Source organism: Ambystoma mexicanum, chromosome 5p (genome assembly GCF_040938575.1).
Source record: "Ambystoma mexicanum isolate Mex_15411 chromosome 5p, UKY_AmexF1_1, whole genome shotgun sequence".
In the NCBI taxonomy this organism is placed as follows: domain Eukaryota; kingdom Metazoa; phylum Chordata; class Amphibia; order Caudata; family Ambystomatidae; genus Ambystoma; species Ambystoma mexicanum.
In genome coordinates this window covers 514,170,588-514,190,313 of record NC_090930.1, presented here as the reverse complement: position 1 = coordinate 514,190,313, position 19,726 = coordinate 514,170,588, and positions in this window count along the sequence as shown.

Sequence of the window (19,726 nt, the reverse complement as noted above, 5' to 3'; positions counted from 1 at the left end):
TCACTACCACTGTTTGGAATGGACCCGTCAGAGATCTGGTCAGGGATACTTTCTGGACTGGAATTCTGCTAGCACACCAGACTGGACTCAAGGCGCTCTGATTCTGCACTCAGCACGGCACTCTGGACAATGCACTGCAAAATTGGACTGGATCTGACGGGTTGGTTCTGGTTTGCTGCGGTCACAGCTCAGCTCTACTGGGTCGGATCTCTGAATTCTGGCAAGAATTCTTAGCAAGAAAGCAGCACAGCTCAGCCCTGTTGGGTCAGATCTCTGAATTCTGGCAAGAATTCCTAGCAAGAAAGCAGCACAGCTCAGCCAGGCTATTCTTTTTTTTTGTTCCCCTTGGAGGTCTGGGGTAAAATCTGGTTTCAGGATTTTAAAAGGCCAAGCTGAAAAGGGTTCAGCTTTGGAAATGGGCCTTTCTGTTTTCAAAGTTCTGGAGTCTGGAATATGGATTTCTCTTGCAAAGTGCTTCACCAGCAATCAGATGGTGGGTGGATGTGTGTGTCTTTCTAGGTCCTAAACTGTCTCTCTTTATGTATTTTCTAAATGGGTGGGTATGCTGACTTCTACTAGGCACACCGCCTGGTATTCTATTGGTTAGGGTCTTTCCTCTCCTTTGATTTGAGAAGAAAACATGGTGTCATGATGACGCTGTATGTTGTAATCCAGGGAGTACCTCACCTTTGTTTCTGCACATGAAATCTATTTTTCATACAAGACATTTACAATTTTGCAACCTTAATACCAATAGCATATTTATATCAGCTATTTGTTGGAGCAAGTATTCATCCGAGCCCTGTCACGGTGAGAGCTTGGGTCCAGATTTGGCTATTTTCTGCACTTTTGGTCAGGTACCCAATGTCAGATTTGTCCACATTTTCACACATATGTTCGCATGACATCTGGGCATAATCATGTGAAATTTCATGTTTCTGGCATCACCACAATTGCTAAAAAACCACAAATTCTGTAGTCTTGTCCCTGAACATCGCACAGAGTTCTGAGTAGTTTTGAAACTTGACCAGAAATTTCATATTAACAATACTGTCATTTTACAAATTCTTACAATTTTGCACAGTCCTCTGTCAGTCTTTTTCAAAATATACTTTCTTGTGCTTTAAGAATACACATAACTGTCTGTCCCCGCCTCCAAAGTTTTGGGTGGGTCAAGAGCAATCCCTGCCTCTTCCCTCTGGCACTAGTCTCTCTTGACACTCACATATGCATATTCTTTTCAATCCAGGAAGTCTTTTGTCTCACTCCCAGGAGCATGAGCCAGTGCCCCTCCCCTTTCAATCAACACCTGAAAGTGAGCTCCTGTCTTTTTGGTGGGAAGCAAAAGGGTGGTGTGCTTCCCCGTGGGGGAAGCTTATTTGAAGTTTTGCTGAATCAGGTTACTTTAAAGTAAATTATTACATTGTTCTTTGTTGAAATTAAAGTTACAATTTTTAAAACAGGCAAACAAATCTCTAATTCCAGTCTTGTTAAACATAGAAATTAAATAGTGGCAACCTATATTGCTTTTGATAGTCACTTCATTTCAACCATTTGATTTTACTGTACAAGTGTAAGCTTCTAGTGTAATTAAATGGTAGCTTTCATACAGGCGGCCGACGGTACTGCGCCCATATTTTACAGATTTGCACAGGCAAGCACCTTTTTTTAATGTGGATATTCTTGTGATGAAATCTGCTTCTCCTGATATTGTGTGCTTATGTGGATTCTTTAAATAAAGTGACGGGTAACACCTAACAAGGATGTTGGATCTTTTGTGATGTATGGGAACCATTATTTTGTAATTTCAACAACCGAGGAAAAACGGATTTCAGAGCACTTCTGGGTTTCTTTGCAATGAAACACTGCCTTTCATGTAGTTTCCATTTTCACTCTGTGGGCAGCCCAATGACAGGTTTTAGCAGTGTGGTCTCCTGTTCCACCACTGACACAGGCAAAGTAGATTGGCAGCCAACTTTCTGGTTTCACTGCGCAATTCTCAGAGGTTTAGCGCGCATATGGCTTTTTGCGGCCATTTTGTTGATTCCGGTGCCACCAGCACACAGTGAAGTCGCAGGGCAGAGCCTAGTGTGTCAATGCATCCCACAATGTTGCAGATGTTGGGTGGGTATTCTAGTGGGGGTGGAGTACTGTCAAACAGCCATGTTGAACTGATGTACAACACATGGGTTGTATCCACTCCTGAGTACACGGGACAGAAGTCAGTACACCACAACATGGCTCACCTGGTGCAGTCATTCAAATGCAGCCAGAAGCAATCATACATCTTGGTGATGCTTCTCTACACATACTCAGGATGCACAATCTTGGTCACTCACCGGATGTGCCCTCTCAATTTGGCAGGCCTCCCACACCTTGTACCTGCTCCAGTAGAATTAATTGGCTCATAGCCTCTTCATGCTCGGTCAGCTCCTCCTCATCTGGTGACCCCCTTCCAGTTGCCAGAGCAGAGGTGAGGTTGGCACCCAGCTTTGATTTGGTGCAAAGGGTGAGGTCATTCCAGCGCTTCACTACCTGAGCAGCAGTGTGCTTCACAAACCCTAAGGCATTGATCTCATCCGTGACATGCTGCCAATGCACCATACGATGAGCAGGTGTATGGGTGCTCCCCGGTTGCTGGCACATGCCATGGTGGTGCATGGTCACGTAGTCCATGAGGATTTGGAGATCATAATGAAAGTTCCTCTTCCTCAACATGCCAGTGTCCTGTGTTGTACCATGGGGTTGAGCCTGTTCCTGCTGTGCAGGCTTTACCTTCTTGACATGTGATGTTGGTGTTGACCCTGTGTGGCTGGAACCACTCAGGGCTGCAGATGCTGGACCACTAGTGGCCTGGAGCATGGCATTACCCCCTGGGGAAGGGACCCCTGCCTCCGCTGCACGTCCCTTATCCTTTCGGGCTGGGACAGCTGATTCAGCTGCACGTCCATTACCCTTCTGGGCTGGGGCAGCTGCTTCAGCTGTACATCCCTACCCTTCTGGGATGGGACAGCTGCTTCAGCTGTACATCCCTGGACCCTTGGGGCTGAGATAGCTGCTTCCGAAGGAGGTCCCTGGACCATTGGGGTTGAGACAGATGCTTCCGCAGGAGGTCCCTGACCCCGGCCACCTCTGCCCCTTTCCCTCTTGGGGCCTTTCCACTCATGTTCCAGGTGTAAGTAGAAAATGGAAGGCACACCAAGCAATTGTCCTGGGCAATTAGAGTGAGGGGGCAGTGTACGTGATGGAAGACATACTTCTGTGGTCCAGCAAAGCTCAAAAGTACCCCAGGTGTCAAAAATATGGTATGCGTAACACACAGGCACCCCAAAAAATGAAAATAATGTGTACTCGAGACCAGGATAGCTTCCGTAAAAAGATAAAAGCGGTACGCGATACACATTGGCACCCAGCAACACAAGAAATGCATAAGCAAACCCCAGAAAGCGACCCTAAAGGTAAGAATAGAGGTACGCAATGCAATGCACATGGGGACCCAGAGTTGGAATAATGCATCCGTGACTCACTGTTAGCCTAAAAAAATACAAAAAAGTAGACACGTGTATGTGCTGAGGCAAAACCCCCACCAAAATAAGAAGTTTGTACGTTCCCTGAAGTGAACGGATTGCGTGGCACCCCAAAATAAGCAGTACTCCACTTGTCCATCTCCTCCCCTTCGTACACACATTCAGAGTTGCTTCTACACATACTTATGTAGCCCTGAATATGGCATGCTTAATGCCAGCATGCAGCGCATGTCACGTAAGTTACACACTGAGGGGCTATCCTCAGATTTCACATGTCCACGCTCATTTTTTAAGTGCTAAATCCTGTCACTCTGTTTATGCCTGCCATCCCAGATATACATGGAAGACCCACGCTCCTGTCCCTGTGCCTTTTTACCTGCCTCCTACTGTCCTCTGCTGCCTCCTACTTAGCCATCTGCTACTGCCTGTCCAGTGTGTGTGCCTGCTGCCCGCCTGCACTGCGTTTGGAGTGCTTGCTGTCCAGCCATTGCTAGTGCTCCTGTCCTTGGCCCTGTGCCCACCTCAGCTGCTTCATCAGACTCCCACCATGCCATACCACCACCACTGCTCCACAGCCCAGCTCCAGGACCAACTTGCCCACCAACATCTGCCTTGGGGGTTGCCATGTCTGCATCATCATTTTCAGACCAGAGCAGCAACCCTGTCAGCGAGGTGGAGGGCTGTCAACTTCACGGCCAGGGAGGTTGACATGCTGGCGGAGAAGGTCCTGGAGCATTATGATGCCCTCTTCAATCCTGTGATGCAATGCAGCAAGGAAGGACGTCAGCAGATCTGCGACAGGATAACGGATGCCATCAACACCTTCAAGACCATGTACAAGCGCTGGGAGGACCTGAAATCCAGGACCCCAAGCAAGGCCCTGAGCTACGTCCATGCCGGTATCAACATGGAGGTGCACCGTGCGCGTAGGTACTGGATGTCAAATACCAACATGCAGGTCCTGGATAAGTTCTACCCAGTGCTGCACACCCTGGCCTGCGAGTTACATGAATGTCTGGAGGTGACTGGTGAGTATCCATGTGGTGCATTGCGCTATGGTGCATGTGCATGTCACTGCATGTTGGCAGTGAGCTCCTTAGGCTTGCAGTAAGTATGCTTCTGAGACGGATGTCTGCGTCCATGTCCCAGACATTGCTCTCCATGTGTGCGTTCAGAGGATATGTATTTTGAATGAGCTATCACTTGCATTGTGTGTTGTAGTGCTTCCTTTCAGACCGTGCACATGCAATGTTACTTTTGTCAAAGATGTGCCAGTATGACAAGAGGGACAGTAGAGTTAGTGGTGCCTGCCTCATGTGCATGTATGATGTTCATGTGTATGTGCCAAAGATGAAAATGTGTGACTGGGCATCACTCACACCTGGATGCAACACGTGCATTTGGATGTCTGGCTCAGTCATGTAGAGGGATTACAGTTCACAGGACTCTGATGTGATTTTTCAGCACACTGTTTGGGGCCTCTCAGTTGATGTGTGTGCATGACATGTGTATGTGCTTGTTGCTGTGGCATGCTAGCATGTGCATGTGAAAATGATGCATGTGAGTGGAGCATAAGCAATCGATTGGTTGTGACAGTGGAAAGTAGCCTGATGTGAATGTCTGGAGTGATGGGCAGGCATGTGTCTGCATGGATGTGGATTGCATGTCAATGTCTGTGGGTGTATAAGGTGATGGTTGTTCCTTTGAGTAGTCGTATTCATGTGAATGTTGGTGTTGCCACACACACATTGGTGCAGTACACTGATGTTTCTGTTCTGTGTCTCCTTTTCCACAGTTGCATCTGATGAAGAGGGCAGAACCAGTGCTGTGGAGCATGGCAGCAGGGATGCCTCCAACAGGAAGAGGATCAGGTCACAGCCACACCCCCATAAAAGCACATCTTTGGGTAGTGATGTGGCTGAAGCAGTGCCAGTGAAATTTGGCATAGCTGCTGGGGGTAATTTCAAGACGGTGAAGGTGGGAGTGGACTCCTCAGCAGTGGAGAGGTGATGCCACACAGGGGCCATCCATGGCAGAAGATGCCCCAGAGTCATCCAGGTTGGCGGATGGGAGGAGGTGGCTGTTGCAGCCAAGCTCATGGGGTCAGGTGGGGGTGCTGAGGTGGGCGTGCCTACTGCAGTCCTGTCCCAGGGGCATGAGGCTGTACAGGCCACCATAGAGGTGCCTGTGCAAAATCTAGTCCCTGGTCCATCGAATGCAGCAGTATGCGCCTGCCGGGATGCCTCCACCCAGACCCACCACCCGATGTCGGCTGATGTGTCTGTAGAGAAGGTGCTAAGTACCCCCACCTCAATCGCCTCGCCCGTCTTGCCTATATGTTGGGATGTGAGACACGTGCGGTACCAGTAAAAATACCTATACTAAGGAGAATCCTGGAAGAAAGGTTCCCATTGAGAAAACCGTACCTGCCTACAAGAAAGTATGATGGCCATTTGAATGAAATCCCGGAAGAAGCAAAGCAAATGAATGGCCAAAATGTATGGTGACGTCACAAAGAATCAAAACTGACGTACATAGAAGAGATGCAGACTAAAGAATGTTGACAATCTTTATGGCATCAAGAAAGGATTGAAGATAAGTGGCATCTTGGGATCAAGATGAAGAGACATATGCTGCAAAATGGATGAAGATATCAAGTCAGTTTACACATGTACAGATGCAAAAGAAATGCAAGCAGACAGAGTCTTCTTGAGGCTAGCTTAATAGTGAATAGATTGCGGAATGCACCAACATATACATATATACATAAGTGAGTAAAGATTGGATGTTTCCACTACAAACTATAGCAGAGCTGGGCTTAAAAAGGAAGGCCTCTTTTCCTGTGTCACAGTGAGAAAACAAAGGAATTACAAAGTGAATCTCAGAAAGGCGAGGCTGGATGAGCCATAAAGCCAAGCCAAGAAGCCAAGTTCTTATCAGGCTGGAGTGAGCAGACATTGGATACAAATCGCGTGAAATAATGAAACTCCTGTTCGGGAAGCATGAACAATACAAGGGAGACGTCAGAGGTTTATTAGAAAATAGTATTTTAATACTTTAATAATTTTGTGGTCTTTAGTCACGTGGATGGGTGAAGTTAGATGAACATGATGGTCACACATACGCATGTGTCACGCCACTTTTGGGGAGACCGGGGTCCGTTGCACCCGCTCCCTCTCCCACCTCCTGGCGGATCTACCCACGCTTTCGCGCTTGGGCGTTCGCCGGGGGGAGAGGTGCTGGGGCCGGTGCTAGAGGGCTGCGGCGCATGCGCGGGAAACCACTGTCTCGGTTCCACGCATGCGCCGTAGATTGGGCCTCCGCGCTGGGAAGGGCTTGCCTTCCAAGCCTCGTTCTGGGTCCGCCGGCGCTCGGAGACGAAATGGCTTGCGTTTCAGGCCTCGCGAGTGCCGGCGGCCCATAAGAGGAACCGCGAGCAGTAGCAATTCGCGTCTCAACGCGGTTGCTACGGTCGTGTTGCTCGCTCCTGCTTCTTGTGGTTCCTGTTCCCTGTGCCTGGTCTTGCTTCAGCTCCAGCCTTCTCTTTGGTTCCCCTGTGTTGCTGGTCCCCAGCCTGCCTGGTTCCCGGTCTCCTGTTACCTGCTTGGGTTCTCTTTGGCCCCTGTCTGCTCTATGAGCCTCCCTGGGGTCCAGTTCCCTGTCCCCTTCTTTTCCCTGGGGATCCCTGCTCCTTGTCCTGGGTTCTCCCTGGGTCTTTCTGGGCTTAGCCTCTCCTCCAGCTTTCCTGGGGCCCTCGTTCACTGTCCTTGGATTTACCTTAGGGATCCCAACTCTTGGTGGACTCCCCTCCCAATCTGGTTCCCTCTTCCTGTCTGGACCTGCCTGGTGCCTCATCCTTTGGACCTACTGTACCTCGAGCAGATCAGTCATCCCAGACCAGTTACGTGAAGCTGCTTGAACTTGTCTCCCTGTGGACTGGGGGCCTTACCTGGTATTCATCTGAGAGGTTCCTGGACTATCTTGCTTCATCACCGGATCACGTACCTTTGGAATAGACTCTTTTGGACTTCACCCATATTCAGTAACTTTCCATCAGACTGTGCTTGCACAGTCCCTTCGTCACGTTAATCAGGAGAGTGCCTTCTGTGACGCTGGGAGTTGGTCCATTCACCACCCTGTGTCATTAGGGTGGTGGAGAGGCTGGTTCCCCGAGTCACATGCTCGTCATTTCACTGGAAGCAGCCTGGCGGTCCCAACTAGATCCACTGTCAAGAAAACAGGTACACAGTTCTCACGCACTTCTCTGCTTGACAGCATGAGGGCAGAGCGTGCCTTCACTCCCCTATATTCTCCAGAGCTAAGAACTCTCCCAAGGGCAAGTTCAAAGTCCTAATTGACAGCAGACCACTGAGGTGATGATGGATGAATATGCTAATTGGTGGGAAGCTATGATTAAGACTAGCTCATCAGCACCTGGAAGCTCAGCCTGCGTCCTGCTTTCATAGGAGCAAAAGTACTGACGGAGGTTAGAGCGCCAACCAATGCTAGGGGACTGCATGATCGAGGGTCCTATAGTTTGTATAGACAATAGGATGTTGTGTATTTAGTGACATTCTTAGTGACCTGTTTATGGGGAGGGTTTAGTTGCCCCACCTGATGTTAAGAAACAAATCGCTTTCTTTCGCTGCCTTAGACGAGTATGGATTGTATACTTAGATATTTTATTAGACCCAATCACACTTGTCACTAGGTTCATGTAGTATGCCACATAGGATCTTAGTGATACGTTGATTAACGTCACCTATGATGATTTTTTGCTATAAAAGAAAGCTTTTTTTCTAGATGCATTGAGAGTTTTTACACTGCGAGGCCCGTTGATCTCCGTTGTACTCCCTGTTTTAGATAATTGATATTAAAACAGTTATCCTTTTGCCAACTACCTGAGTCGTTTCGATTATTGATGTTTGAATAATTTCTGCATCCCCATCCATCTCAAGGGTATTGCTACCTCATTTTAAAGGGCTGGGAGCTCCAGTTCATGTCCACCTAGACTAACACCCCCTTACCATCTGGTGTTGCCATCCGGGACTATGTGCTACCCCGTCAGGCCGGGGTGGCGAGGCGGACAGTCATCATTAATGATGATGTGCAGGCTACATGTAGTCTGCTTGCACATCATCACAGTAAGGTATGCCGCCTCATCGGCTGGCTTGCAACATGCCTGTTCTGTGTTGTACTCTATGGGATGTTCACTGCTGGGACCCCTTTCTCGTCTCCTTCCTCTGCGTGCCAGTCATCCTCAAGGGGGCCTTCCAGCCCAGGTACCACCACTGCCCCCTGTGCACCAGTCCCACCCACATTGCCCGGTCTGGTGGAGCCAACATCCCTTCCCGACTTGGGAGTTCAAGGCAAAGCAGCTGAGGTGGTTACTGTGCCTACCCAGGCACCGAAAGGATCACCGGTAATGGAGGGACAGCAGTGCATGGGCCGTATTCCCCCGGGTAGCGTCATCAGCTCAGAGGGCGTACACACATAATAGGCACCAGGCAATGTGGCAGCAGGTGGAAACAAGGAGGAAGCTATCTTTTTCAGGGCAGACCATCCAAATGGGACAGGTGCGCAGTTTGGGGCGGGAGGCACACATGGACCTGAGGGACGGGGTGTTTTCCATTTTCAGAGGCTATGGGCAGCAGATCGGAGCAGAGAAGCAGTGGTCTCGGAAAGCGAGGGTTGTGTTTTAGCCAGGGCTGAGATTGTGCTGCGTCGGGCGAGGAGGTGGTCTGCTATCCTGGAGGCCACTTGCAGGGAGGCCGAGGTGAGAGAGACACAAATGCTGGAGACCCTGCAAGCCCTCCTGCCAAGAAGAACAGAGCCCCGCATGAGGAGTGAGGACGTGGCGCTGGACCGAGCCCTGGTGGAAAGGCTAAATGAGATTGGAGACGAAGAGTTGGACTAGCCCACTCCTGTGTACATAGTTCTTTAGTTGTAGGTTTCCTTTCTTTCTTTATTATTTTCCCCAGACTTTCAAGATATTCCTTCCCCGTTTTAATTGTATATAGTTGTTTAGGCATAAGATACTCATTTCTTTACATATTTACCATGGACTACTTTGCGCTTCATTCAAAGTTTTTCTTGTACATATTTCTTTCAAATAAATTGTTCTATTTGTTACATTTGATTCTTCGTACAGTTCATTTGTGTGTCGGCCTCTTTGATAGTCAATTTTCAGCCCGTGGATCTCTCTTCCATGTCTCGGGAGGATAGCTCCAGTGCAACGTGCTCACCTTGGAAGCAAGACGACATGGAACAACACAGGTTTGATCCCTGGGTCCGCGCTTAATAACCTCTGGGTATTAAGCACGTTATAAATAACCTATCATATCATATAATTGCAAGTCATGTGTCTGGCGTGCATGCTTGTGTGTTGTTGCTGGGATGTTTGTGAATGGCAGGGTGCACATGTGCCTGACATGTAGGGGTGGGTCCATCAGACTACTGGTTCTGCACTGTATTTTTCCATTAGAATTTACCTGTGCAGCATCACTTTGTGTTTGGCATCAGTGTGGTTGGGGTGGAGGGAGGTGTCGGAGTGTTACATGGTCACATTTATAGCACATTAGTTTGTCATTGATGTGTGAAACCCATGTCGTGCAGACACGTTCACCAGCATGTGCAGTCACACAATGCCTTCTCTTATGTGTTCCTTAACCTCTACTACTGGATTACAGTAGTGAGATATGTTTGCTCTTCCAGAGTGGCAACACGATTCTCCAGTCTCTGACATGCATGCTCTCTCTGACTGCCCTACCATCACCCATGCATGGCCCTGTCATGTGATTGTTCCCTGACAGGTATTCTGCAACACAGGTCACTCATGCTCAGGCTGTGACATTCCTGGCCATTGTGTGTGGATCTTGCAACAACTTTTGGTAGGTCTGCTTCTGTAGTGGGCACACATTCTGTCACTGTGCTTTGATGCCTTGGCAATATGCTATGGGCAACATGTGCATGTTTTTGCATTCACTTGTTACATGTGTATGGTGGGGGATGATTAAGGCCTGGAAGGGTGTGTGAGCAGATGCTCCACTCATGGATGGACCTTCAGTGAATCCAGTTGGTTGGATGTGCAGACTACATGTTGGTGTTACAATTCATGGTGCTGTCAGAGCACAGAAGTTCAGTTGAGCTGCAGGCATGCATTGCACTGGTATTTTGTGAGACTGTCAGGGTGCTGTCTGTGGGGGGGGTCACAGGTGAGAGGGGTTGGGGGTTTCATGTTCAGTCTGGAGGAGGATGTCTGTGGGGGGTATCCAGTCTGGAGGGGGTTGCCTGTGGGGGTGGCCAGTCCGGAGTGGGCTGCCTGTGGGTGGTGTCACAGGTGATGGAGGCTGGAGGGTGGTGTCCTGTCTGGAGGGGACTGCTTGTGGGGGGTTTCCAGTCTGGAGGGGGCTGCCTGTGGGGGTTGTCATGGGTGTGTGGGGCTCTGCGGTGGTGTCCAGTCTGGAGGGGGCTTCCTGTGTGGGGTTGTCACAGGTGAGGGGGGTTGGAGGGTGGTGTACTGTCTGGAGGGGACTGCCTGTGGGGGGTGTCCAGTATAAGGTGGCCTGCCTGTGGGGGTTGTCACAGGTGAGGGGACTGGGGGTGGTGTCCAGTCTGGAGGGGGCTGCCTGTAGGGGTTCTCATGGGTGAGGGGGGCTGGCGGTGGTGTCCAGTCTGGAGGGGGCTTCCTGTGGGGGTTGTCACAGGTGAGGGGGGCTGGAGGGTGGTGTCCTGTCTGGAGGGGGCTGCCTGTGGGGGGTGTCCAGTCTGGAGGGGGCTGCCTGTGGGTGGTGTCACAGGTGAGGGGGCCTGGGGGTTTCATGTCCAGTCTGGAGGGGGCTGTCTGTGGAGGGTGTCCAGTCTGGAGGGGGCTGCCTGTGGGGGGTGGCCAGTCTGGAGTGGGCTGACTGTGGGTGGTGTCACAGGTCAGGGGGGCTGGAGGGTGGTGTCCTGTCTAGAGGGGACTGCCTGTTGGGGTGTCCAGTCTAGAGTGGGCTGTCTGTGGGGGTTGTCACAGATGAGGGGGGCTGGGGGTGGTGTCCAGGCTGGAGGGGGCTTCCTGTGGGGGATGCGCAGTCTGGAGGGGACTGCCTGTGGGTGGTGTCACAGGTGAGGGGGGCTGGAGGGTGGTGTCCTGTCTGGAGGGGGCTGCCTGTGAGTGGTGTCACAGGTGAGGGGGCCTGGGGGTTTGGTGTCCAGTCTGGAGGGGGCTGCCAGTGGGGGGTGTCCAGTCTGGAGAGGGCTGCCTGTAGGGGTGTCCAGTCTGGAGGGGGCTGCCTGTGGATGGTGTCACAGGTGAGAGGGTCTGGGAGGGTGGTGTCCAGTCTGGAGGGGGCTTCCTGCAGGGGGTGTCCAGTCTGGAGGGGGCTGCCCGTGGGTGGTGTCACAGGTGAGGGGGGCTGGGGATTTGGTGTCCAGTCTGGAGGGAGCTGCTGGTGGGGGGTGTCCAGTCTGGAGGGGGCTGCCTGTGGGTGGTGTCACAAGTGAGTGGGTCTGGGGGGGTGGTCTCCTGTCTGGAGGGGGTTTCCTGTGGGGGGTGTCCAGTCTGGAGGGGGCTGCCTGTGGGTGGTGTCACACGTGAGGGGGGCTGGAGGGGGGTGTCCTGTCTGGAGGGGGCTGCCTGTGGGGGATGTCATGGGTGAGAGGGGCAAGGGGTGGTTTCCAGTCTGGAGGGGGCTTCCCGTGGGGGGTGTCACAGGTGAGGGGGGCGGGACGGTGGTGTCATGTCTGGAAAGGGCTTCCTGGGGGGCCTAGCCTGGAGGGTACTTCCTGTGGGTGATGTCACAGGTGAGGGGGGCTGGAGGGTGGTGTCCAGTCTGGAGGGGGCTGTTGGTGGGGGGTGTCCAGTCTGGAGGGGGCTGCCTGTGGGTGGTGTCACAGTTGAGTGGTGCTGGGGGTTTGGTGTCCAGTCTGGGGGGTCTGCTGGTCGGGGGTGTCCAGTCTGGAGGGGGCTTCCTGTGGGGCGTGTCCAGTCTGGAGTGGACTGCCTGTGGGTGGTGTCACAGGTGAGGGGGGCTGGAGGATTGTGTCCTGTCTGGAGCGGGCTGCCTGTGGGGGTGTCCTGTCTGGAGTGGGCTGCCTGTGGGGGTTGTCACAGGTGAGGGGGGCTGGGGGTTGTGTCCAGTCTGGAGGGGGCTGCTTGTGGGGGTGTCCAGTCTGGAGGGGACTGCCTGTGGGGGCATTCCAGTCTGGAGGGGGCTGCCTGTGCAGGGTATCCAGTCTGGAGGAGGCTGCCTGTGTTGGTTGTCACAGGTGAGGGGGGCTGTAGGGTGATGTCTGGACTACAGTGGTTAATGTGCAGTAGGGGTGTATGTGGACAGGATGGGTGCCGAATGTGTAGGGGGGACTCAGGTTTTTGTAAGGTGTGCAGTCTACACTTAAGAGGGGGGCCCGCCTCATCACTGAGGTGCTGCCTGGGCTTGTGAAGGGGGCACGCATTTTCGCAGGGGTGAAGCCTGGGCTTGCGAGGGAGGGCACGTGATGTCACAAGGGTGCAGCCTGGACTTCAGATGGAGGTCACATATTTTTTCTGCGGTGCGGCCTCGTATTGCCAGGTGAGGTGCACAATTTCCCTGGGGTGTGGCCTGGGCTTACGAGGGAGGGCTGCCGTTTTCTCTGGGGTGTGGCATGGGATTGGGAGGTGAGGCATGCATTTTTTCTGGGGTGCAGCCTGGGATTGCAAGGTGAGGCACGCAATTTTGCTGTGATACAGACTGAGCTTGCGAGGTGAGACACCCGATTTTGCTGGGGCACTGGATTCTGGGCCAGGGGTGGCGTAGAGGCTTGCTACGTGCTAGTCCTTTAGCTTCCTTTTTGCTGTGCATGGGGGCGTGTTGGAGGCATTCCTCGCACAGCTTGTTACTTGCGCGACGGCTAGTAAAGCCTCTTGAAATCCAAGAATACATGCGGCATGCAATATTATTTCTGCGCTGCAGCTCACGCATGGTCCTTCTCAGCTTGCACCCCTTGCACCATTTCTGCTCCTTCTCAGCTCACACGCCTTGTGCCATTTCTGCTCCAGATTCCATGAACCGTGCCCATAGTCTCTCCCTTCTTTAGTGCGCCTATCGATACTCCTAATTCCAAACTGGAGGGCATTCAGTCTCCACTTGACTTTATGACCTTAGAGGAAAGAAGAAAAAGAATGACAACTCCTTTTAAGAGGACTGTGACATCAGTGACTGGAAAACATTCTTCTCATAACTCAAGAGAGAAACAGAAGGAGAAAGTCACTAAATCAATGAGAACTGATAATGCACTTAAGCCAATGGTTATAATTGAAAGACTTATCCCAGACAAAGTTGGCCTGATCCTTAACCATGAAAATGTGCTAAGACTTCTGCATCATGCACCAAAATTGAGGAACATCAAATCAGAAAATATTAAAATAGTTCAATTTGTCAACGAGTCTTGCATGGATTGGGTCATATTACATTTACACTCCAGATTGGTTCAAAGTGTCCTGCTGGAATCCGCAGGAGACTTGCTTACCCTGGAGTATGAAATCTCAGGGTCTGCTCCATCTGGATCCTGGGGGCAAGTACTCCTGGATCCCCTCGATGTGTGAGAGCCAAAAGGACCATGTAAAAAGAAAAATCTAGAGAAAGAACTAACACCAGAAATACAGAGAAAGGTACCCATAGAGATCTACCCATCCCGCGGCAAGCCAAATTACAACTGACTGCTCATTGTGAGGAAAAAGGCAGATAATGATGGACAGGGTGCCTAACTGCCAAGAGAAAAACGGCCATGATTGGTCCTGGCTGGCAGGCACCCTATCTTGAAAAATTGAGGATTAATGTCTAAGCAAAGAAGGGCTTCCAATATACCGGTGCTCTTGGAATACTAGGGGCCACCACCAACTAGTTCATAAGGATGCTCTGACACTTAAAAAGTATGATATCATCTGCCTACAGGAGACTTGGCTCTTGGTCCCACCTATCTGTAATGGGTTTGAAGTCAAGTGCAATCCGGCCAAAAAAAGAACCTGGGCTGTCCATTGTCTGGCCTGCTTACCTTGATAAAGCTAGGTGGAGGTATGATTGTTACGGGAACCATAAATCCTAACCCTTATGTCCAAATGACCACCTTCTCCTGGATGGAAATCGAGGGCTCGAAGAAATATCAACCTAGCAATCTTCAATATATAATATATATTGGAATCTCCTGCTTTTGGCAGACAGCTTGTTTTTAAACATGATTGCGACTCTGGTTGATAATGTTTATATGAAAGACCAAAATGCCCATATCATAATGTGGTAGGACCTTAATATAAGGTGTTTGATGATATGGGCAAACTGCTCTCTCTGTCCGGGCTAGAGCAAAAGGCTCTACTTTGGGTAACCAAACTTAAAGAGTGTAATATACTTATGTTGAATGGGCAAACCCGTGGGGAAATACCCAAAAATTATACATGGGCCCAGGGTTGCAAGCATTCATGTCTAGATTATGACTTTGTTACTTCTAGAGCTACAATGGAATTGGATGGGTACCCCTAGGCCAACAGGGGTTTGGACACTCTTCAGGTAAATCAAGCTGTTACTAGACTCAGAATCTGGCAGAAGGAAGTCCCCCCGCTGGTGGAGGAGCTGAAGCAGCTGATCTCGGCTGAAGGAGCTTTCTTGCACTATTAAGGGTTACTCCTACAATTTCAAGTAAAAACCAATTTAGGCCCGATGCATGGGGTCAATCGACTCCATTTCTCTAATAAAGATTTGGTAGATCAACGAAAGTTGTTTCGTTCAGATTTGAGAAAGTTTGGCCGGTTAGGGATGGAGGAGAGGCTGGAAGTGATAAAATAAATGAAACAACAATATCGCAACTGGGCACTCTCGTCAAGGTCCCTGTGCCTCCAGCAAGACACTGAAGAAATGCTCAAATTTATTGCAAAAAGAAACTCAAGAGATCTATGAGCCCTCATGATCAATAATGAGAACTTCCAACTGGCCACCATGCTGCCTTCTGTGTCGGAAACTAACTGTCCAAACAATTCTCCCAGCTTTTTGCCAATAGGCTTGAAAGGGGGACTGACTCTGTTTGGCATTTCCCCTCTTGTTCGGTGGAGGTACAAATAGAGGATAAAGATCCTGAGAAATACACTGTGAGGCTGGCTAAGTGGGACATCAAATTTCATAAAGACCTCTTAGTGTGCCTAATCAAAAAACTGAATAGGTCTAGGGCAGCTGGACAGGATGGTCTAAATAATAAAATATTAAAACAAAACCCATTGTGGTAGGTGGATTTCTGCCTCTTGTTGTTCAATCAAATACTAGAATATAGAGAGGTCCCCGAATCCTGGAAATCCGCCCTGATAGTCCCGATATACAAGAAGGGCAGTAGGAACGACCCAAAACATTACAGGCCAATTGCCATTTTAGACATACTGGGAAAATTATTCTCTTCCATTTCGCTTAGGCATTTACTCAAGTGGGTAAAAGAGGCCGGACACCTCCATCCGAGGGAGACAGGATTTATTAAGGGAGTGGGAACCAATCTTAACTTGTTCCTGCTGAATAAAAAGATCAAAACATTTGAGACAAACTTTAGGCTGCTTGTGGCCTTTATTGACCATAAACTGGCCTTTCACAGCATCATCAGAGAAATACTATGGGGGAAACACTTGGCCTGGGCCTACCTGAGAGACTTGTTGGAAGCAATTATGGCTCTATACTCAAATACTAATATACGAGTGTGACTTTCCACTAAAGGCCAATACTCTGAGGAAATCTCTACTTCTAGAGGACTGAAGCAGGACTGCCACCTAGCCCCTGCTTTATTCAACCTCTATCTGGCTGATATTGAGGAGGGGCAGGAAGCAACTAGAACTTGCCCCCAAAAAATAAAGATTTGATCAGTCCCATGGATGTTTTACGCAGATTACATTGTCATTTTAGACGAGACCCAGATTGGACTGCAGCATCGCCACCACGATCTGGTCAAATACCTGCAGTTTAATGGTCTAAAGATTAATGCCAAGAAAACTAAAATCATGATTCTGGAACCTAAAAAGGGGAAAGGAGCAGCACGGTTTAGGTGGTGCGTAGGCAAAAGATGTACTGGAGCAGGTTGACTCTCGGCTTTATCTGGGGTTTTTGGTAAACCATTACTCCTGTGAGAAGCAACGGACAGAGAATGTTACACTTAAATGAAAGCGGCTCATGGCCCAGGGGATTATTCTCCATAACGTCTTGGGATATTCTCCTTATTTCCAGTGGTGAACTTCCTTAAGCAAAGGGTGGTGCCCATTCTGACCTATGGGGCTGAAAGTATACAAACCTAGCCAACAAACCTTTGAGAGTAGCTTGAAGACTACTTTTGGAAAGGAGTTGTGAGATGACCAAATTCTATGCCCAATAGTATGATCAGATTTGAATTGGAGGTCCAATCAATGTATTCAATGATCACGTGGAGGACCTTGGCACTGTATGCAGAATGAATAGATGGGGAATCACCCTTACCCCATGATATCTTGAAACCTGAGGCTGATAGGGAGGGGAATCCCTGCCTAGAAGATTTGATTAAGGCATGTAACACCTTGATGGGAGACTTAAATCGCTCCAATGAGACCCTGTTGAGAAATCCAGGGAATGTAAAGACCACATTGCATGCCAAGATTGGATTGATACACTGACCCAGAGATTGACATATAAGCTGGTGGTGAATTTGGAGCTTGAAGGTAGAGGTTTAAACAAGTTACCGAGATACTTGATAAAATTCCCCTGTCCCAAATATCACAACCTCTTTTTGAGGTTGAGGTTGAATATTCTACCTGCCTGAGAGGTCCGGGAACAAAGTAGGATGTTGAAAGAGCTTTCCTAGGCCGATTTTGTGATGAGGTGTCAAGGGCTGAGTCACTTGAACATCTGGTATAAGACTGTCAAGCCTTGACAGGGCTGAGGTTGAAGCATATGGAGGAGATAGTCAAAGGTTGTAACTAATTATCCCCAAAAGAACAGTGGTCTAAATTTCACATTGGTGATAATCAACCGGTCATAATAGGGGTCAAGAAATGTATGGACGAGGCCTTGAATCTCAATAGGGGGGAGGCTGCTTTGAGCTAATTGGCAAGCATGAATTCTAAATGTTTCATTTTTATCTTATGATTGTGATTCTAACTTTGTATTGCCAGTTAGGATAGGGGAACTGATGGATGATACTGTGACACTATGACATCTTTTATCATTTGTATTTTGTATGCAATTGCTTATGAAAGGTTTGTAATAAACCAAACATATATATTTATATAAAAAATATATATATTAAACACAAGAAAGAAATCCTCTAAGAAGACTGTAGAAGAACTATATTCTGCTGATTTCATGTAAATTCTGCTTAGATAATCATTTTTGTTTCCCAGTTGCGCTCCTGCGCACAGGGCGTCCCCAGCCTCCCCACTTCTTGAACCTGCCAGCTCCTGCCTCCTAACTCGCCCTCCATTGTCAGGATTAGACAGATCCATCTTCAAAATCTGTGCAGCGAGGTATTAGGCTGTATGCTGCAGCCCAATATTAATTTTAACACACGAAGCAGGAAGTGAGTGTTTAACCCATGTGCCCCCATTTATTGGCTAAATCTGCTTCGAAAAGCATTTTTGTTTCCCAGTTGCGCTCCTGCGCACACCCTGTTCCCATCCTCCTCACTTCCTGAACCCGGCAGCACCTGGCTCCTAACCCGGCCTCCCTTGCAGTGATTATATACATCCATATACAAGTGGTGTGCAGTGAGGGACTAGGCCCTACGCTGTGGCCCTCTGCTCATTTTAACCCATGAAGCAGGTGAGTGTTTAACCCTTGCACCCCCATTTATTGGCTATAACTACTTAGAAAAGCATGTTTGTTTCCCAATTGTGCTCCTGTGCATAGCCCATTCCCAGCCTCCCCACTTCCTAAACCCAGCAGCACCCGCCTCCAAGCCCATCCTCCCTTGTCGTGATTGGATATATCCATCTTCAAATGGTGTACAGCGAGGGATTAAGCCCTATGCTGCATCCCTCTGCTCATTTTAACCCTCAAAGCAGGAGGTGAGTTTTTAACCCTTGTTCCCCCATTTATTGGCTATAACTGCTTAGAAAAGCATTTTAGCTTCCCAGTTGTGCCCCTGCGCATAGCCGGTTCCCAGCCTCTCCACTTCCTAAACCCGGCAGCTCCCGTCTCCTAACCCAACCTCCCTTGTCGTGATTGGCTTGATCCATTCTCTTCACACATCCTCAAAGGGCAGACCTGCACAGGCAGCCCTCCGTCTAAGGGCCCGGAGCAAGGGGCAGCTCCTGAAGTAGCAGCTCCAGTTCATGTTTGCCTGTGTTCGCATGTGAAGCCAGCTGCCATCAACCAGCAGCGAATGATAAGGTGAGTGTGGTCTGGTTGGGGAGTACAGCAATTACTGTATTCCATTAAAACCCTACCACATATTACCTTATTAGCATAGCACATCAATGTTAGCTAGCTACTAAGTAGTTTTCCAATCACTGTTGTGTCTCAATTGTAGGTGGCTCTTAAATTTAGGCATAATTTTCCATTTGCCAGATATCTCAAATCTTGGTGTTTTCTACTTGATGCAGTGTCTCAAACGTAGGTGTTTTTCCCTGCTTGCCAGGTATCCCAAATCTGTTTCCTAGTTGCTCCTTGTGATTCTGGAAATGCATCGGAGGGACAGGGCCTCAGTATCCTTGTCCTTTACTGCCTTTTTATCGTGTGTTCTGTTGTGTTTTCCGCACAGGAGTTCATGTGGGACTCCTGGCGGTGCAGCTCTCTCTCTTTTGGTTTGGTGAACAGACCCATGGGATACCCTTACGGCACCCATGGGTGGGGGTACAACCGTGTGCCCCTAGTGTATGTTTTTGGGCACATGTGGGTGGCCCACAGAGCATGGAATGGGCTGGTGGCAGCTCCATGCTGAATTTGACAGGTGCTCTGAGTATCTTCCATTTTGGGATACCCAGGCCCTGCCACTGGAATCAGCTGATTCCTGATAGAAAACAAGATGGCCCTTGTGGCCTCTTGCTTTCTATTGCCTGTTACCCTGTTTTCCCAAAGTCCTGGGAAGCCTGACTCTGTCCCTTCCCCCTGACTGACTGTTGGGCGGAAGTTCCATATATGGTGTTGTTGTGAAGTCCAGTCCAGACTGGATGGAGCCTTCCCAGTGACTGTATATTGTGGGTACACCCTGTGGGTGGGACCTGGGTGAATGGAGTGTGTGACCAA